General features: G+C 52.3%; 1 long non-coding RNA gene across 1 annotated transcript in view; it reads right to left on the bottom strand.

Annotated features, from left to right (window-relative positions):
• Window positions 1-2,422: 2,422 nt before the first annotated feature.
• LOC132657352 (uncharacterized) overlaps window positions 2,423-21,303 on the bottom strand; it is a 41,703-nt gene continuing 22,822 nt past the window's right edge. The window contains exons 2-3 of the long non-coding RNA XR_009595360.1: window positions 4,970-5,086; window positions 2,423-4,512 (exon numbers count right to left, since the gene is read on the bottom strand). This is a non-coding gene — a long non-coding RNA (uncharacterized LOC132657352). The remainder of the gene's footprint in view (window positions 4,513-4,969; window positions 5,087-21,303) is intronic.

The raw sequence follows: 21,303 nt of genomic DNA, 5'->3' as shown, positions 1-21,303 counted from the left end.
TGAAGGTGGGCTGTGACCTCAGAGGTGGGCCAGGGGAGTGAAACAGGAAGGAAGGGGGCAGGGCACAACTTTTGAAAAACTGACATAGCCCAAGGACACAACATAAACTTAATAGAATTAAGTGGGTCCAAGATGGCAGACAAGCCAACTTCAGCTAGCCCTTGATCCTCAATCAGCAAGCTAAATGACACACCCATAGTCACCATGACTGTTCCAAGGCACCATCAAAAGACCAAAAATTGGGCAGTGGCCCAGTTCCTGGAAATCTTCAACCTTTCCTCAAATTGTTGACGTAATGCTCCCACTCATTAGCCTATGAAGTAATCCAGCCCGTAAAAGCTAACCATGCCCTATTTCACAGGGCTGCACTTGCCCTCTGGGAAGGCCCACACTCTGTCTAAGGAGTGGGCTTCTCTGTGAATCAATCCACTTCTTACCTATCCCTCTGTCTCTCACTGAATTCTTTCTGCAATGAGATATCAAGAAACTGCGCTTCATTACTGTGGGTTTTGGCTGGGAGTTCGAGTCCTAGCCCTGTGGGTTAGAGTCCAAATCTGAGGTAAATGGTTTCAGAAGGAGGCTGGAGGGATCTGAAGGAAGAGCACCAAAAACTGGGTACCAGGAGGTCATGCCCATAGTGGGGGCATGGGGGCGAGCCCTACGGAGGAATCGGAAAACTGGGCTGCATTTGAGGCCTGCCTTTTTCCTGCTGTGTGACCCTGCGCCAGTTATTTAATCTCAGTTTTCCCATGTGTAAAATGGGGTTGACACCCTCTCCCTCCCAGAGCCTTTGTGAAGAATAAAGGAGATGACATCTGGGAGAGACGAGGAAACTCCCAGACGGACTTGGAGGGAATGGTGTTGAGTCTGTGCGAGTTCCCATGCTCAGCTCACTTCCATTCCAAGAGCTTCCTTGAAGGAACTGGAGTTAAATGGTTTGGCATTTTTAAATGGCTGCCCTGTCAAACAAAGTGACAGGCGCTCTGAATGGAAGCAGAGGTGTGGAGGGAGGCAATGGGTGCCAGGTTTCTTGCTCTGAGAGCCCTTCCTTCACCCATCTCACCTTAAAGAAAGAATCTCCGAGCTGTCTGTCCCTCCTTCCCACCTCCACCTCCCCTCAGCCAGAGACCTATGTCCCCACCAAAGGGCAGGAGTCACCATGCCTGGAGGAAGATTTTCTCCTATCAAGTCCTGATGAAAGTCAAGGCTAAAGCCCCCGTGTTAAGTAGACTCACTCCTCAACTTCTCGATTTTCCCAACTGTGAAATGGGACCACAGATGGTGAGCCATTAATTACAAGGTGGCTTTTGGACTGGTGGGCAACCTCTAAAAGCTTCTGAATCCATTGTCCCACCCTCCACACAACTCCTACCCACCTCTTTCCCACACCTACAACAAGATTATCTCCGCTGGCAAAAACCCCACCAGCCTCTTTGGGGATGGCCACCACCATTTGTCAAGTCAGGAAGTCCATCTGATGGTCTACCTTAAATGTCTCACTGCTTCCTTCAGGGAAAAGTTAAAGAATGAACAACAAAAGATAAATGCTCACGGAGAGGCGATGCCACACTATTTTTTAAAAAATACCTTCAAAGAGGGTGTGGGGTGGGAATTACCTTTGGACACAATGCTCTTTACACTAAACATCTTGGCGATAAATATAGCTGTGTAATTCTTTTTTCTCCTTGGCAGAGAGAAAGGCTGAGGCTGGGCAGCAAGGCAGAGGGACCCGAAAATATAAATCAATATGTGACTTTAATATATGTGCTCTCGGTGTCTGTGTGTGCTGGGGGATTATTAGTAACCTTGATTCCAGCTCAGTATCCATGTGAGGCGGGGAGACGCACGGCCCCCAGGGAGGAGAAGAGAAATTAGGAAGCCAAATTCTTCTCCTGATTGACACCTGGGTAAACATTATCCCCGGCAGAAGAAGAAGAAAAAAAGATCAATGCTGGGTATTTTTATCACGTTCCAGGACGGACAGGGAGGGAAATTAAAGAAACAGTCCCCTAGCCTCATTGAATATGCTTATCTCCAAGGAGGAGGCAAAAGGGGTGGAAGCCAGGTGGGGAGGGCGAGGGGAACAGTCAGTGGGTGCATCCCAGGGGGCATGGCCATTGCTTCTCTCACCCTGGGGCACTTATGTGAGCGGCAGCAGGTACAAAGTAGTCAGCCCGTTAATGACAGGGCAAAGGCACCAGCTTTGATGGGGGAATCATAGGCCATGGAGTCTAACATGAGATCAGACTCTGGGTTCGACGGAGGGCCAAGAGGCATTAGTCTTAATGGGGTTGTTGGGGATATTTCTAGCAGGAGCTTTCCAGAGCATGGAGGGGGAGAGTGGCTTCGGTGGGGGCTGGGGGGAGTGAGTGGCCCAGGAGTGATCAGCACCAACACGGAGAGAAAGAGGCATCTCTCTGGTTGTTGTTCAGTTGCTCAGTCCTGTCCGACTCTTTGCGACACCGTGGACTGCAGCACACTAGGCTTCCCTGCCCTTCATCATCTCCTGGAGTTTGCTCAAACTCATGTCCATTGAGTCGGTGATGCCATCCAACCATCTCAACCCTTGTCATCTTCTTCTCCTGCCTTCAGTCTTTCCCAGCATCAGAGTCTTTTCCAATAAATCCAATCTGGATTGTCTTGGAAAGTGGGTCTCTGTTCTACAGACAGGAAAACCTGGCCTCCATCCCTTGTTTCTGGCCTCCACCTCCTCCTGGCTATATGACCTTGACTAAGTCATTTGACCTCACAGAGACTCACCTGTCTTATCAGTAAAATAAGGCAGATAGGCTCTGCTTTTCTCATTTCACAGAATTTTTAATGGGATTATACAAAACCCTGAAGTGGTAAGGAGTTATTACTACCTAGAGCAACTCTGTGCAACAGAAATATAACATAAGACATGTGCATGATTGGCAAGATTCTAGTAGCCGAATTAAAAGAATACAAAGATGGACATCCCTGGTGGTCCCATGGTTAAGAATCTGCCTTGCAATGCAGGGGACATGGGTTTGATCCCTGGTCAGGGAACTAAGATTCCATTTGCCATGGAGCAACTGAAGGATTCCTCAGAGTGCAAGACCTGATACAGCCAAATAAATAAATAAATTTTTTTAAAGTAAAAAGAAATGGGCAAAATTAATTTAAACCATATTATAAAAATTCAATCCAGTCTATCTAAAACATTATTGTTTCAACAAGTGATGCTAGTTACAAGTGCTCAGTGGCCACAGGTGGCGAGTGGCCACATATTGCTGTTCAGTTGCTAAGTCATGTCCAACTCTTTGTGACCCCTATGGGCTTCTTGGGATTCCCCGGTGGCTCAGAGGGTAAAGAGTCTGCCTGCAATGCGGGAGACCTGAGTTCGATCCCTGGGTTGGGAAGATCCCCTGGAGAAGAAAATGGCAACCCACTCCAGTATTCTTGCCTGGGAAATTCCATGGATGGAGGAGCCTGGTGGGCTACAGTCCATAGGTTTGAAATGAGTCAGACACGACTGAGCAACTTCTTTCTGGACTTCTTAGGTGGCACTGCTGCTGCTGCTAAGTCGCTTCAGTCGTGTCCGACTCTGTGCGACCCCACAGACGGCAGCCCACCAGGCTCCCCCATCTCTGGTATTCTCCAGGCAAGAACACTGGAGTGGGTTGCCATTTCCTTTTCCAGTTCATGAAAGTGAAAAGTGAAAGTGAAGTCGCTCAGTTGTGTCGGACTCTTAGCGACCCCATGGACTGCAGCCCACCAGGCTCCTCCGTCCATGGGATATTCCAGGCAAGAGTACTGGAGTGGGGTGCCATTGTCTTCTCCTAGGTGGCACTAGTGGTAAAGAACTCGCCTGCCAATACAGGTAGACATCAGAGACACAGGTTCAATCCCTAGGTTGGGAAGATCCCCTGGAGGGGGGGACAGCAACTCACTCAAGTATTCTTGCCTGGAGAATCCCATGGACAGAGGGACCTGATGGGCTACAGTCCATAGTGTCACAAAGAGTCAGACACAGTGGAAGTGAATTAGCACGCACGCACAGATTGCAGCATGCCAGGCTTCCCTGTCCTTCACTGGCAACATATTGGACCAGTATAGATCTAGAACAAAAAACTCACAGGCAAGGGGTTTCTGTTGCCTTAACAGTGGGGAGAGGCCCCTGTGAAGTGCAAGGTAGAGCACCCCTTTTTAGAAAGGCAATTTTGTGGCTGCAAATGCCCCCCCCCCAGGAGGCTTCCTGGGGGAGGTGGAGTGACAGCAGTGGTCCTCCCCTCAATAAGCGCACCGCAGGTCCCCAGACCTGGATAGGACCTGGGGCTGGGGTGGACACTGAGCTCCCTGTCTGGCCACCCCCCCACCCCTGGCCCTTGGAGCAGCCTGGGGTAGAGAGAAGAACCTGCCAGCTGGACTTGGAAACTCTTCAGTCCTGGTGCTTCTGCTTCCTGGCTGTGAGATCGAAGGCAAAGGGATGGTCTTGATCAACGCCATTTCAGCAGGGGTGGAAAGATTTCTTACACAATGCGTCCAAAGCTGTGAGCATGGGGTGTGGGAAAGAAAATGTGAGGCGGGAGGACAGGGGAGTCCCTTCCAAGGCTACCCCACCCTGAGGGGCTTTTGCTGGGCATGTTCGCAGAGTCTGCAGGGCCCACCCTAACTCCTGGGGGAGGCCAACTTCTCCTGCAGGAAGATGGCCAGGATGGAGGCCCAGAAAAGGTGTGATTCCCCAGGAGTCACCCAGCAAACCCAGAAACAGCAGCTGGGAGTTCCCTGCTTTGGGGCCAGGACACCTGGGTCTCGCTTTTCAGCTGCTTTCAGCACTAGGATTTGTTGAAAGTAATGAACAGGAATGATGTTTCAGGGCAACTTGAGCACTGGCAGGGAGGCAGCCTTCCTGGTCTACTGATGCTGGGAGCCGGGGAAGGGGGCCTGGCAGCCTGGAGCTCTTAACAGAGCCTGTGCCCAAGTGGCCCCAGCCCCTATTACCCACTGATTCCCAAAGTCCTGGCTGCAGAATTGTCCTGCCAGGGGAGGGATGTGGGGAGAGGCGCCAGGCTCCCCGGGACCAAGTGCTGCAGTGAGCCTTCAGTGACAGCTTTTGCAGACTCTGCAACGATACGGGAGAGCTGGGATTTCAGGAGATCTGAATCCTAGGAGGTCCAGCAAACGAGCTTCAGGAGACGCCTGGACACATCTCCTGTTCCCATCACTGAAGGCAAAACTTTGAGTCTGTGCTTTTTTCTAAGTTAAGGGTCTAAGCTTTTGTCAAGGCTTAGAGGCATCTGTGACTCCTGAAAGAATAAGAACCACTGCTCTAGACACACACACTCACAAATACACACATACACTCACACTTATACTCACAAATACACACATACACTCACATAGACACACAAATATGTATATGCATAACCACATGTACAGGCTTCCCTGGTGGCTCAGATGGTGAAGAATCCACCAGCAATGCAAGAGACCTGGGTTCGATCCCTGGGTTGGGAAGATCCCCTGGAGGAGGGCATGGCAACCCACTCCAGTATTCTGGCTTGCAGAATCCCCATGGACAGAGGAGCCTGGTGGGCTACAGTCCGTGGGGTTGCAAAGAGTCAGACATGACTGACTAAGCACACACACAACTACATATACGCACACGCATACATGTACACACATACACCCACGTACACACACGCTCCCTCTTATTTCAGGTCTCTTGGCTCCATCCCGCGCAGTTCTGCCTCCATGGACATCCTCTCTCCAAAAGTGCTATAGTGACTTCTCTGGCGGTCCAGTGCTTGGGACTCTGCGCTGTCAGTGCAGGGAGTGTGTGTTCTATCCCTGGCCAGGGAACTAAGATCCTGCATGCTGTGCAGTGTGGCCGAAAAAAAAAACCCAACTGCTATTAGCCCATTCTTCCCAGTTAGAGACTGGCAATGACACCATGCCTATGAAATTCAACTGTGGACTCCTGCCTTTGGCATTCAAAGAGCCCCCCTAACATCTCGACCTCTCTTCCTGCCACAAAGAGGAATCTGTTTCCAGCCCAGCCTGTGGCTCCAAGTAACCTGCCATATACAGTCGACACTCCCTGTCTCCGCCCCGGCCATTTCTCCTCCTGGGACATCCTTCCTTTCCACCCCCCCCTCCCACTTAACTGGAATCTCAAGCCCTGAAGGACCTGGTTTACATTGCCGCCTCCTCCATGAAGACTTCCTCAGCCTCATTAGAGTGTCTGCGTTCCTCTAGTCCATCTCCCGTGGTCCTTTGTGTGTCCCAGGCCCTGGACCCTCATCTCTCACAACCTCAGACTCTGGGTCACCAGACTGCACTTAGCTTGTCACCCAGTGAAAACTGTAAGTCCCTGGAGGGCGGGGCCTATAGGGTGGTGTCCCTGAATCCTCTCTGAATCCATCTCCCACCATCACACTTCCCGTCCCACTCACCTCCCCCAAGCCCCCAAGGTAATACCAAGGTCGGGTGAGAGAGAAAAACAGATGAAGCCACATTTTGCAAATCACAACGCATACCCCGCTCAAGTGCTCCCTTCCTCCTAAGACTCTTCCTGGACTCCCGCCCGCCCTTGGCTCTGATCTGTCTGGTCCCTCCCCATCCCCCCAGGTCCAGATGTCAGAGAGCCTGAGTGGCTAGGTGGGAGAGACATGTGTCTCTCTGTCTCTGAGTCTGGATCTCGTCTGTGTTCCCGGTAGACATCCGGCCTCCCCCATCAGACTGAGAATGGGAGGACCTACCTTTTCTGTTTTTTCTTTTTTCCTTTCTTTCCTCTCCCCATTCCATCAAATAAGGATTGCAAATAGCTCTCAGAGACACACGTGACAAGATACAAAATGAGAGAGGAACTGGGGATGGAAGAGTCTTGCTTTCTCCTTCCCCACGCACGGTCTCTGGCACCCAGCAAAGGGCAGCTTTCAGAGCCGCCCATCCTGCGCCCGTTCATCCTCCTTCCCTGGGACCTCAGGTGCAGATGCGGCCAGAGCCCTCTTCCCTTGCCAACCCGCCAGGCTCCGTCCGCTGCCAACCCTGGCCCTACCAGCCCAGCTCACCCGACCCAGCCCTTCATGCTCTGGCTCCTTCTCCCTCCTGCCCCCATCTGCAGCCACAGCACATCTCAGCTGTCTGATTAACTCAATTGATTAATTAAGCTCTAATGAGCGCTGTGACTCACCCCTGCAGCTGCTGACCAGGAGGCCAGTGGTGCCAGGAAAGTACCAGGGCCATGGGCAGGGGCTTAAGAGGGCCCAAGGGGCAGGAAGCTCAGTGTTTGGTGCCGCTGGTAAGGGAAGCACAAACCTTGCCCAGGGCTAGGTCTCCTCCAGAGCCCTGGTGGGTGAGGGATGTCCTGGGGGCTCTCTGGGCCAGGGGGTCAGTTCCAGAATGATACAGTTAGCATCTACCTGCTGAAGGTGGGGGTGGCGAGCAGGAGGTATTGATTGGCTGAGAGGTGCAGGAAGGGGGCTAGACCCCCTCAGAGTCTCACTCTGACTCCCAGGCCTTTGCCTGCCGAGACCCAGCAGGCTGTGTGGAAACCAGACCTGACCATAGGAGACAGGCTTAGCCTTCCCAGCAGAGCCAATTCTGAGGTTTCTCCCACCCACAGAACTGCTTCCTAGCCAGGCATGTGGTCCAGGCACTTCCCCTGGACCTGGTTGCTGGCTCTCAATCCCAAATAACCACAGGGCTCTGCAGAATTCCAGTTCCACCACCACTGCCAGCCTCCACCACCAACCCTGACCACTGAATCACCCGTCCTCCAGACTCTATCCCCTCATCTGGGTTCGGGAACAAATGCCCTCCATTAACAACGATAATCAGTGGAACGGAATCTTCCATCTCATAAAGTACAACTGTATCCATATTCTCCAGAATCTTGAGAGGCAGAGCCAGCGCTCATTTCTAGAAATGAGGAAACGGAGACTTCAGCTTGCCCTACCTAGATGAAAACTGGGTTTTCCTCCTTGCTTCTCAGCCATCGAATTCATCTTGAGAAAACACTTCCTCTTGGAGCTTTGAGTCCTCTGCTTAGAGTTCCCTTCAGCCAGGAAGTCCCTTGCCTACCCAGCTGTAGGGAAGGGCCCTCCTATCTTGTCACTGATGTTAAGTCGTTAATACTTGCCATGCCCTCACTGGGCCATGAGGGCAGCGCCACCCTCTCCATTGCTGCTCATCCCTGCCTCCTGCTTAGGGCTTCACACCCAGCAAGGACATAATGAGCATGCGCAGAAGGAAGGAAAGAAGAAAGAAATGAATGAATCACCATGAGTGGAAGGTATTCTGGTCCCCATTCTAGGGCTGGGAGGAAGGACAGAGCAAGGCGACAAGTGTGGGCATTCCAGCCATGAGTTAAGCAGGCAATACACCGCGTGCACAGTCCATTGGACTGGGGAGCCAAGGGGTAAGCCCCTCCCCTTCCCTCTGCAGGGAGAATATGGCCAGACTGGCCCAGGAAACCATGGGAGATGGAGTGGGCCGGGCAGGAGAGGGTGGGGAGGATGTAGCTCTGGGGTACTGAGGCTCCTTCAGGGGAGACAGGAGACCTAGCGGGGAGACAGAGCACTGGCTGGAGAGTAAGACCTGGTGGGAGTCCTGGCTTTGCTTAACCGCTTGGTAGATTTTGGCCATGTGGCCTCCTCAGTTAGGCCTGTGAGCTGAGAAAGTCTAATGACGTGGCCTCTGGACCTGCTGTCCTCTTCTGTGGGCTGGGAGCCCTTGGACCTCAGGAGACATCGGTAGCCAGAGGAAGTGAGTGCGATGGCGGGGGACAACAGGAGCAGGGTTTGTGACACCCCGGCTGCTGCGGTGGGAGGAGGCAGTCGCCATCAGGAGCCTCTGATCCCCAGGAAGAGCGGCCCCTCCCCTCCACTGCCCCCAGCCCCTCTGCTATTGCCACTCCTCAGGTTCAGTTACCAGCTCACCTTTCAAATCGGGCTCCAGCCCGTAACTTTACTGGAGAAAATGATTATGTGACTATATCAACCTTGCTCCAAACACCGTTTTAATTGGTTCTGGGAAAAGGCGATTTGGGCACCAGAGGGGCTCTGAGGGGGCAGGCGAGGACACAGTGGCAGACTGGGGGTGTCAGCCAGCAAGCCCACCTGCCCCTGAGCCTTGAGTGGCCATAGAAGCTTCTCAGCCACTGCCCAGACCCCCACCCTCTCCCTGATGCTCACCTGCATCCTGGGTTAGCCTCAGCGGGAAAGAGGCCATGGTGCTAGTGGTAGTTGGGGGCTTCTCAGGCAAGCATGTTGGGGGAGCAGACAGGATCCCATATCCACATTTCCTGCCCAAAGCACCACCTGAGTCTCTTAGAAAACTGCTTTTTTGCCAACCTTATTTCTCTGCCTCCAGCTCCAGCCCACTTGGGGATAAACTTTTGCTCCAGTACTAGCCCTGAGGAAGCAGAATTGGAAAGAACACCTGATTCTTCAGAAGCCTGCAGAGCCTTCTAGCGGGATTTGGGATTATTTGCTCCAGGGATCACTTGGCCAATTTTCCGCCTGTTAAATAGTTGAGATTTGACTACTGGCTAATCTTTCTGAGCCTCAATTTCCCCAGCTTGTCAAAGAGACAGTTGGTCCCAGGTGACCCCGAAGGTCCCTCCCAGCTCTAAAGCTTGAAGTTGTGTGCTGTGTTAAGTTGCTTCAGTTACGTCCAACTCTTTGCAACCCCATGGACTGTAGCCCACCAGGCTCCTCTGTCCATGAGATTCTGCAAGCAGAAGTACTGGAATGGGGTGCCATGCCCTTCTCCAGGGGATCTTCCTGATCCAGGGATCGAACCAGCATCTCAGATCTACCAGCATTGGCAAGTGGGTTCTTTACCACTAGTGCCACCTGGGAAGCCCTTTCAACTAATTCTCTGTGCGTCATCCATGAGGCTGGGGAAGTCCCACCCTAGATTCTGGGTGGCCAATTCCAAGGGGACGTGTGGGCTCCTCTAAGCCTTGCAGAGCCTTTCTTCCCCAGCAGCTATAGGGTCCCTCCCCATCCCTGGGCCGGAGCTCAGCCAGTTGCTAGGTAGAGAGATGGAGCCTGGGGTTGGAGCAGGGGGCAAGGGCGGTGTGCCCACAGTTGAAGGGTCTGGAGGAGAGACATGGGAAGGTCCACCATGTTAAAAAGATGATTTATCTATAGTTTATTTTTGACTGTGCTAGGTCATTTGCTGTGTGCAGGCGTTCTCTGGTTGCATTGAGCAGCGGCCGCTCTCTAGTTTTGGTGCGCAGGCTTCTCGTGGCGGTGGCTTCTCTTGTTGCGGAGCACAGGCTCTAGGGCTTGTGGGCTCAGAAGTTATGGCTCACGGGCTCCAGAGCGCTGGCTCAGTAGTTGTGGTACATGGGCTTTGTTGCCCTGTGGCATGTGGGACCTTCCCAGACCAGGGATGAAACCCATTCTCCTGCATTGGTAGGCAGATTCCCAAACATGAACCCCTCCCACCTCCCTCCCATAACATCTTTCTGGGTCATCCCCATGCACCAGCCCCAAGCATGCTGCATCCTCTGAGTCCAAAAGTCCGTTATACACATCTGTGTTAGTATACTGTATTGGTGTTTTTCTTTCTGGCTTACTTCACTCTGTATAATCGGCTCCAGTTTCATCCATCTCATCAGAACTGATTCAAATGAATTCTTTTAACCGCTGAGTAATACTCCATTGTGTATATGTACCACAGCTTTCTTATCCATTCATCTGCTGATGGACATCTAGGTTGTTTCCATGTCCTGGCTATTATAAACAGTGCGATGAACATTGGGGTACATGTGTCTCTTTCAATTCTGGTTTCCTCGGTGTGTATGCCCAGAAGTGGGATATAAGGTAGTTCTAGGAATCTCTGTTCTCCATAGTGGCTGTACTAGTGGAGCAACCAGGGAAGCCTGGAAGGTAAATTCTCAGCCACTGGACCAGCAGGGAAGTCTGAAGGTCCGCCTTTAACTCCATCTCCCTGTGTCTCAAGGAGGAACTTTTACCCATTGCCTTAACAAACAACAGGTTGGCACTTTAAAAAAAAAAAAACAAACCTGCTTCCAAGCTGCCATCCTGGAGACTGCGCTCTGGGGAGCTACTCACAGCAGGAGTGAATGTGCCCCTCTGCACATCACCCCCAAGACGTGGGCACCTGGGATGCAGTGAGGACTGGCCAGGCCATGGTGGACCCCGACACCTGCCAGTCATCAATAAGCATTCTCCAGGCACTTGGTGGGCACAGGCAGAGGAACGGTGAGGCAGGTGCAGTGGGTATATAAACTGTCCATTAAATTCATTCACCAGTTATTAATCATCTACTGGCTATTAGGTATGGGACCAGTTACTCCTGGGAGAAGCTGACAAGCTTCTAAAAGACAGGACATCCCTTCCCAGAATAACCTGGAGTTTTGAGACTTCACAGAAAAGATGGTGGGGAAAAAAAGGCCTCAAGGTCTCAGGAGCCGTCAGTCTCAATACGATGAAGCCAGGTGGACTTCCTGCAGGAAGTGTGTCTGGGCTTAGTTTGGCCACGGGGAGGTTGGTGGGCTTTCTAAGGGACCTCCCAGCTGAGACACACTGGGAGAAGGGGCAGGGAGAGAAAGAAGGTAAGCATCATGTTCATGTTCACATTTTGTGCCTCACAACTCCCTACCCCAGGGGAGGGGGTGAATTTTATGATCTCCATTTTACAGATTAGGGTCCTGAGCTGAAAAACAGGTTCAAACACTTCCGGGGTCATTCGAAGCTATGAGGGACAGGAAGCAAGGTCTGCCTGTGCCCCTCAACCTGTCTTTCTGGGGTCCCCTGGGCTGGCCTCACAAGAGCATCAGCAGGCAGAAGCCCAGCGCTCTGTGGGAAATCAGGAACCTGGATCCCAGGAGCTTCTGGGATCCAGGAGGCTGAAGGAATGAGATCTGAGACAAACAGGTCCCCACCCTCCTGCTCAGGAATGGAGTTTCAAAGGCGCAGATCACAGGGGAAAATTATATTGTCAAAGAGGAAAACCAGCGCTGCCATCCCTCCTTCACTCATTAATTTCTGGGGAAGTATGAGCTGTCAGCAAGCAGCGGCCTCCAATTCAAATTACAGAATTTGAATTCTTAATTTCTCCTAATCCATCAGTGAGCTGCCTTCCCGGGCTAATATTAGCAGCGCTAGCGAGGCTTGTCGCGGAGTCATTGATGTCTCCCCTCCTCTGAAGAAACCCCTAATCGATAGGGCTGGCCGTGGGGTGGGCCCTTCAGAGGCAGGCACCCCTCCTCCCCACTCCCTAGTTGTGTCCAGTCCCAGAATGAGAGTGCGGAGTTGGGGGAGGCCCCTGGAGAGCAGAGGAGAGGTAGAGAAGACGGAAGAGACTTGGCACGAGGGAGGGAGGGAGGGTGAGACAGAGGAAAGACAAAATTAGTGAGACTCAGAGATGTAGGGGCAGAGAGTGATGGAGAGACCGAGCCAGAGGCCCCAAGAGATGGATGGAGACTGGGGTGGAGAGGAGGGAGGGAGCCCTCTGGAACCCAGGGCCAAAGCACACACTTTGACTTTCCTCTGGGAGAAAACACAGCAAATCCATTGCAAAGCCCCATAAGATTCTCACGGAGCCATGGGGAGCATTGTGTCCCAAGGAAAATGGGCCCCAGAATGCTAAGCCCACTTGTCCATGGAGTGTTGTGAGACACAGATGTGAACATGAACGTGCCGGTTCCCTTTCTCTCTCTGCCTCTCCTCCCTGTGCATCTCAGCTGTGTGGTCCTTCAGAAAGACCACCAACCTCCCCGCGGCCAGACAGTTCAGACCCCCTTCCCGCCAGAAGTCCACCTGGCTTTGTCCTCTTGAGACAGATGGCTCCTGAGTGCCTGAGGCCTTATTTCTTCACCATCTTTTCTGCAAAGTCTCAAACTTCCGCTTTGCCTAGAGGAGCTCTGGAGTCAGATCACAGCGTGAAGGCCTCCTCTGCCAGGAAGCCCTCTTGGTTTCTGTCCAGCAGCATCATCTCTTTCCAGATCCCCTGGAGAAGGGAAAGGCTACCCACTCCAGTATTCTGGCCTGGAGAATTCCATGGACTGTATATAGTCCATGGAGTCGCAAAGAGTCGCACACACGACTGACTTTCACCATCTCTTTACCTTTGGGTAATAGCGCCCTCCCCTGGTCAGCTACCTGGGTACTGGAGGCACTCTGTACCACTACTCTGGCCAGGTTGGGAAAGCATCGGAGATGACCACCATTTGTACATGTCTTCTTTTTGAAAAAAATATTTTTTATTTATTTGTTTGTTTTCTTTTTGGCTGCACTGGGTCTTTGTTGCTGCGCCGGCTTTCTCTAGTTATAGCAAATAGAGGCTCCTCTCTTGTTGTGGAGCATGGGCTCTAGAGCTCGGGCTCAGTTGTGGTGGGCCACAGGCTTAGTTGCTCCGTGGCCTGTGGAATCTTCCTGGACCAAGGATTGAACCTGTGTTCCCTGCATTGGCAGGCGGATTCCATACCACTGAGCCGCCAGGGAAGTCCCATCTGTGCATCCCTGATTTATCTCTTCAGCAAGGCCAGGAGGTAAGTCCTATTATTGCCCTTGTCACTGGTGAGGAAACAAGCACATTTATGCCATTTGCCCAAGGTCATTGGGCAGTGAAGTCACTGTGTCAGGATTTGAACGCAAGCAGACTGACTCCAAAGCAAAGTGGTTAACACCATGTGACAGAATGTTGGGTGAAAATCTCAAGGAACTGTACTTGGTGTGGTCCCTGTCCTTGCTGAATTACGGAAGGGTGAAGGACATGCCAGGCTGGCCTTGTGATGTCCTCACAAGACCCTGGTTCCATCAGCCAATCCTCTTATTAACATCCAGACAGCCTCGTACCTTCTACCCCCTCATCCAGATCATACTACTGGCTTCTGCCTTCCTGTCTCCCCATATCTGACCCTTCATCCAAGAGGCCTGATTCATGTCAGCCCTTCAGCCAGTCACCTTCCTGTAGCCCCTGTCCCTGATCCTGGTGGCCTGTCCCTCCCTGACCTGTCCTTGTTCTTTCTGTGAATGTTCTGCCTTCTCAGCAAGTTGTGAGCCTCTCTGTGCACAGCCTGTGTGCCCTCTGATGTCCTAGGGCCCAGCCTTGCCTGCCCAAGGCCTCAGTAAATATTTGTGGACTTATCAACTGATTGATTGGTGCGGTCAGACAGGAGGCCTGGGACAAAGATGCCTGAGAACTAAGAAGTGTCCCTCTCACCCTGGGCCCAGTGTCAGGGAGCTGGAGACACACAGCTGGAGACTCCAGGGCCCAGCAGGTATGAATGGCCTGATGTGGACAGTGAAGCTCTCTGCTGGCCCTCAGGGGACCTTGTCTCCCCAGGTTGGAGGATTTGGGGATGTGAGAGGGGAAGGGAGAAGAGGGCCCCCTCACCTTGGGAAGGGAAACTTACAGGCAGCCCTTGAAGCTCCCTGCCCTCCCCAGGAGGCTCTGCCCAGGGTGGGAGGCAGACTTCAGACTCTTCCTCGGGGTCATTGTCTCCACCCCTTCTTAACTCTTGCTGCTCCTCCTCTCCTATCCAAGAGGGTGAACCTGAATTGAACTATTTTGAGCCAAACCTCTGAATTATAGATGGCCTGGCCAGTAAGCCCGCCATTCCAGATCAGTGGCAAGGGAAGCTGGGAGGAGGCGGTCACTGCCTTCCCTCCCAGTGTGAGTGAGTCTGTGCAGGTGCCAGGTGGAGTTCGAGGGGGTGGCATGCCTGGGTGGGTGTAGGTTTGGTGACTAAGGAGTTGTGGGTGTGCATGAACAATTATGGGTAGGAGTTATGGGTTCTCAGACATTTTCCCGCTCTCTGAAGTTCCAAGATGGTGGACCCCTGGGCTCTAAACCTTGTGGACCCCAAATCTTGTATCTGGCCAACAACCAGGATGGATGGAGGCCCAGCTTCACGTGGGATGATGACACAAGTCATCCTGCCCTCATCCCGCCCCTGCCTTGGGGTCCTCAGGAGTCAGATGGACAGAAAAGACATGACGCTATCAGGGCCAGATCCGTGAGGGTGAAGGCGTGGCCATCGACTGCCTGAGGACAGTAGCAGAAGGAGCATCAGGACCTCCTCTGGCTTCCCCATGAACTCCCTGTCCTTCAGCATCTCCTGGGGTTTGCTCAAGTTCATGCCCATTGAATCAGTGATGCCAGCTCAACACTTCTGTACTCTACTCCTGTTATCCCCATTTTACTGACGTCGAAACTGAGGGTCAGAAAAGACTGCTCCTTGCTCAAGACTGCACACATAGAAATAGCAGAATCAAGATACAGACAGCTAAGAAAATAATAAGGCAAGCCGCAGCCAAGGAGAAAATATTTACAATACATATATCTGGCAAAGGTACCAAAAAATACAAGCACATGTGACAATGCATGTATAGCCACAGAACGTTCACGACTCAGTGACAAGAATACAATCTAATTTTTTTTTTCTTTTTGATCACACCAAGTAGCTTGCAGGATCTTAGTTCCCCGACCAGGGATGGAACCCGGGCTGCGTGAGTGAAGGCAACAAGTCCTGACCGCTGAACCGCCAGGGAATTCCCCACAAACCATCTAATTTTTAAATGGCCCAAAAAAGATACAGGATGGCCGACATGCACACGAAAGAGATATTTGACATCACTCATTATCATGGAAATGCACACGAAAACCACAATAGCTACCACCACACATCCGTTAGAAGACTAACCATGCTAAGTGTTGTTGAGAACAACTGATACTCTCCTAGGCCAAGAATAGAAATGTTCAATGGTACAACTACTCTAGGAAAGTTGATCAGTTTCTTTAAAAGTCAAGCATACAATTACCATAGGCCCCAGTCATTCCACACACCCAAAAAACACCTGCACACACAGACCTGTCCACCCATGTGTGTAGCAGCTTAATTCACAGCAGTCCAAACCTGCAAACAACGCAAATGTCCGGCAACAGGTGGCCAAATTGTCATATATTCCAACAGTGGGATCATACGCAGCAATAAGAAGGTATAAACTACTGGCAAAACAACAACGTGGATGAATCTCATAAACATCATGAAAAGTGAAGAGCAGCCGGATGCCAAGAGTGCATATTACATAATTCCATTTATATGAAACTCTAGAAAAGACAAATCTAATCTGTAGTGACAGAAAGCAGATCAGTAGTTGCCTGGGGCTGGGGGGAGGGTGGGGATCGACTGGGAAGGGGCACGAGGGAGCTTTTGGGGATGATGAAAGTGTTCTATATCCTGATGGTATGGTGCACATAAATTTGTCGGAACATCAGATTGAACACTTCAAATGTGTACATTTTATCGTATGTAAATGACGCTTCAATAAAGTTGAAAAAAGAAACCCAGGTAAGCTGAACTAAAATCCACACCTATAACTATCATACCCTGGGTCTCTCGAGGCCATAGCAGTTCAGTGGCAGGCCACTTGGGCTTCCCAGTGGCACTAGTGGTAAAGAACCCACCTGCCAATGCAGGAGATGCAAGCGACATGGGTTCCATCCCTGAGTCGGGAAGATCCCCTGGAGGAGAAAATGGCAACCCGCTCCAGTATTCTTGCCTGGAGAATCCCATGGACAGAAGAGCCTGGCAGGCTATAGTCCATGGGGTTGCAAAGAATGGGACACAACTGATGTGACTTAGCACGCAGCATGCAGTGGTCACCCCTTTGAGCAAGAGAAGGGCCCTGGTTCTACAATTGATTACCTGCCCCCACAAAAAAAAGGAAGCATCCAGCTTTCACTGGCCTTACTGTCCCTCCCCCTCCCACCACCACCCCAGGTGCCTTATGGCTTTCTCTGCAACCTTGGGAACTGACCACCTGGGAGTCTCTACTTTCCCCTTGGGCCCCCTCCTTGACCCATCCAAAAGGAAGCATCTCTGTAAGCTTCCTAAAGTAGCATCCTGATGCGTGGACTGGAAACCCTCAGGGAGACAAAGTTTTTTTCCTTCCATACCAAGAGGTCCAGTCCACCCCTGTATATTCCCTCTCCCATCCACCACCCAGGGACTGGTAATGGGCCTTCAGTGTAGTGGGAGGGGGCATGGGCACTCTGCTTTGGGGCAGGTACCAGGCTTACCCACTCAGGGACCCCCAAGGAAAGCCAGTGTACTGGTGCTCAGAGACCTCAGACTTGCTTGCTATGGTCATCAATCATTTATTGAATGCCTATTAAGTAGTAGGCTTTGAATTAAGTCCTGTGCCTGTATTTTCCCTGCTAATCCTCTGGATAAGCCTCGGAGGCTGGAGCTACTGTTGCCCTCATTTTACAGATGGGGAGGCTGAGACATCGAGAAGGTCAGTGAGACCACACAGCTAGCAGGTGGAAAGGAGGCTGCCAATGGCTGATGCTGTTGATTTCCCAGCAATACCTGTACCAGCCCCATCTGCATCCCTCGGGGGGCAGTTTACAAATACAGATTCCAGGGCTTTCCTGGTGGCACAGCAGTGAAGAGTCCGCCTGCCAGTTCAGAAGACACGGGTTTGATCCCTGATCTGGGAAGACCCCACCTGCCACGGAGCAACTAAGCTAATGCCACAACCACTGGGCTCGTGTTCTAGAACCCATGAGCCGTAACTACTGAGCCCACGTGCCACAACTCCTGAAGCCCGAGCGCCCCAGAGCCGGAGCTCCACAGCAAGAGAAGCTGCCACAGTGAGAAGCCTGCGCACCACCACTAGAGAGTAGCCCCTGCTCCCTGCAGCTAGAGTAAAGTCCGCACAGCAGTGAAGACCCAGCAAGTCAAATAGAAAGAAATACGATTAGTTTAAAACTATAGATCCCAGGATCCAGTGGCTAAGACTCCGTGCTCTCAGTGCAGAGGGCCCAGGTTTGATCCCTGGTCAGGGAACTAGATTCCACAATCTGCTGCTAAGAGTTCACATGAAGGCCACTAAAGATCCCGCTTGTCACAACTAAGACCCGGCACAGCCAGATAAGCAAAATTAAAAACAGCAACAACAACAACAGATTCCTTTGCTGTGACAACAGTCAGTTCTTTGCCGTGTCCTTATTTCCTCTGGATTCTCAGGAGTTTACGCAGGGAGAGAATCTGCTCTGCCCGCCACAGCGGCCACCAGACTGTGATCCATTCCCACCTCTACCACATCCTCAGCCCCAGGTACCAGGTGCCAAGTCGCACGTGGCCGGGCGCATTGCCAGTTCATCTGACTGAAGAGGGAGGCAGGGCCGAACCTGGTCAGGACTGGCTGGGGTCGAGGGCCGGCAGAGAAAGGAGATCTACAAATAGCAGCAAATTGCTCATTGATTTCTGTCCTGTTGGGGGGAGCCCTGGGACCAGCAGGAACAGGCTTGGGTTCTAACTAGAGAAGTGGAAAGGGCAACTCAGCTGAAGGCAGGCTGGTAAAGCCAGGAGGCAGGCCCCTGAGCCTCAAAGGTACCAGGGCCCTGACTGTGTGCCTAGGAGAGTCACACTCCCACTTCTGTCTGCCCCTGGGGATGAGGTTTCCTGGAAGAGAGGCCCCAGAATCTAACTGGTGTGACCTGCCACAGGGCAGAGTGGAAAAAGACACAAAAAATAAACATTCCATAGCCAAAAGTGTCTGCTTTTCCAAGATGACCCATATTTCAAACATCTGGCCCCATCAGGCCCTGAAGCACACCCGACCAATCACACCAATGCTCTGATTTGGGGATTAGGAAGTAGTGTTCAGGGACTTTCCTAGAGGCCTAGTGATTAGGATTCCGAGCTTTCACTGCTGCGGCTGGGGTTCTACCCTTGGTTGGGCCGCAGGCTGCATGCCGCGGCCAGAGGAAAGAAAATAACGTTCCTGCCGTGGAAGAGTATTCGGGAGGTCCCCTACCCACTTCCTTCAGTTTCGCCTGCACACTAGGCTTCTTAGAACTGGTTCCATGTTCCCCCCCAGGGTTTCCCAGCTTCCCTTCCTTGTCTGCAAGGCTGTTTTCTCTTCTTGGAGGGTCTTTTCCATCAGCTCTCCAGGAATCCATGTCTTGTGCAGTCCTGGAGACCCAGACTCAACTGACTCTTGCCTCCAGCTGATACCTCCTGGATGTTGGCAGCCTCCTTCCTTTCTTGACCTCCTGTGGTCGGACCCACACAGGACCCACACTTCACTCCTGCCATCTCCCTTGAGTGTGTGTGAGTGTGAATGTTCACACACAGAGGTCCATAAAATGCTGCACTCCTGTGGTTTCTTCGTCATGAGTGTGGAAAAGCAGGGACCTGGTCGTCAGGGGCCAACATTTTTTTTTTTTTGACTATGCTGAGGGGTTTGTGGGATCTCAGTTCACCGACCAGGGGTCAATCGAACCCAGGCCCTCAGCAGTGAAAGCACAAAGTCCTAATTGCTGGACCACCAGGGAATTCCCAGGGGCCACGTTTTAACCATCTCATCCTCCTCACCCCCACAGCAGACAGTACAGCAGGTGTTTGCTCTGTGGTCAGTCTTAGGCCTCAGAGAGTCGTCCAGCTAGAAGGTACCACAGCAGCAGGGCTTCCCTGCGGGCTTCCTTCCCTGCTAGCAGTAAAGACTCCACCTGTCAATGCAGGAGATGCAGGTTCGATCCCTGGGTCAGGAAGATCCCCCGGAGAAGGAAATAGCAACCCAGTCCAGTATTCTTGTTTGGAAAATTCCACGAACAGAGAAGCCTGGCAGGCTACAGTCCCTGGAGTCACAAGAGTCAGATACGAGTTAGCAACTAAACCTGCTCAGAAAGTTCTAGTGATGGAAGCAGTCCTGGCATCACACTAGGAGTTTCTGCCCCCAACGTCTGGGGTGACAGGTATCTTGACTCCTGCTCGGTCTTCCTTTTCCTCCAGTTCCAATTCCTTCAGCTTGAAAAGACCCCCATGTTTTCCCTGATTTACCCTCTGTTCTGAGCCAGCAGACCCTGGGCAGCTTTCCACCCCTGAGAGCCCACCCTCCTTTCAAGCCAAGTCCCGATCCCCTCCATCCCACCCCTCCAACCACCTGGGCAGACAGTGACTCTCCTTGGGACCCCAAGATGGGGCTAGAGAGCAGAAAAAGGGTCCAGAATACAAGAGACTTTACCAGGCTCAGCCTTGGGGCCATGCCCAGGAAGGGAAGGGAGGAGCCCGGACATCACCCCTCGGGGTGCCTGGGGCAGCAAAGTTCTTCGAGGGAGGAACTGAGCCTCCCCATTGGAATGATGGGGAAACCGAAGGACATGGACTTCCCTGGTGGTTCAGTGGTTAAGAACCCTGCCTGCCAATGTAGGGGACACAGGTTCGATCACTGGTCCGGGCAGATCCCACATACTGAGGAGCAACTGAGCTCGTGCACCACGACTGCTGAGCACTCGCTTTACAGTCCCGTGCTCTGCAACAAGAGAAGCCGCTGCAATGAGTAGCCTGCGCATCACACCTAGAGAGTAGTCCCTGCTTGCCACAACTAGGAAGACGGCGGGCAGCAACGAAGACCCAAAATGGCCATAAATAAATAAAACATTTTTTAAAGAAAGAAAGAAACTGAAGGATGTGACTTCACCGTGGATACAATAGCCTATCAGAATCAAATCCAGGTTCTGGTTTCCCATCTGGGATATGGATTCTCCTGGGCCCTGGTACCAAGGACGGCAGTAGGCAGGGATTGCAGTTGGCTCACTCCACTCCAGTACTCTTGCCTGGAAAATCCCATGGATGGAGGAGCCTGGTAGGCTGCAGTCCATGGGGTCTCGAAGAGTAGGACACGGCTGAGCGACTTCACTTTCACTTTTCACTCTCATGCATTGGAGAAGGAAATGGCAACCCACTCCAGTGTTCTTGCCTGGAGAATCCCAGGGACAGAGGAGCCTGGTAGGAGGCCGTCTACGGGGTTGCACAGAGTCGGACACTACTGAAGCAACTTAGCAGCAGCAGCAGCAGTTGGCTCACGCAGGTCCCTGGATGGCCCTGCAGAGGATGAGGATGGACAGACAACTGCCCAACCCTGAGGCCAGGGCTGGACCAGAGCTTCCAGGGACAGAGTGATTTCCTGTCACTTGGCCCCAGAGCAGCTGCTCCCTCAATTAATTAATGGCCCCGATTCTGAGGATTTGATGAAGGGGGATCACATGCAGTGGCCTGCTGGAGTCTCCACGGAGCCTTCTATTAAGTAAGGGCAGCAGGACAGACAGCAGGGGCTGGGCAGCACACAGGCCACGTGCTGACAGCTGTGCCTGCTGCCCCCTCTCATCTTCTTTCCTGTCCTCGCCGTTTCTTAGCTCCTTGCTTCCTCCTCCCCTTGCCCAGTTCAGTGCTCATCCCCTGCCCTTACAGGCCCCCTCTGCATCTATCCTCCACCCCTTCTCAGAGCCTCCCCCGACTCGTTCTCCTTGGAGTCTGGGTCTGGGAGGAAGTGGGCATGGAAGGTG

This window comes from Ovis aries, chromosome 11 (assembly GCF_016772045.2).
Source record: "Ovis aries strain OAR_USU_Benz2616 breed Rambouillet chromosome 11, ARS-UI_Ramb_v3.0, whole genome shotgun sequence".
NCBI lineage: Eukaryota > Metazoa > Chordata > Mammalia > Artiodactyla > Bovidae > Ovis > Ovis aries.
The sequence above is the reverse complement of the archived record's forward strand: the minus strand, read 5'-3'. Positions and strand labels throughout refer to the sequence as shown.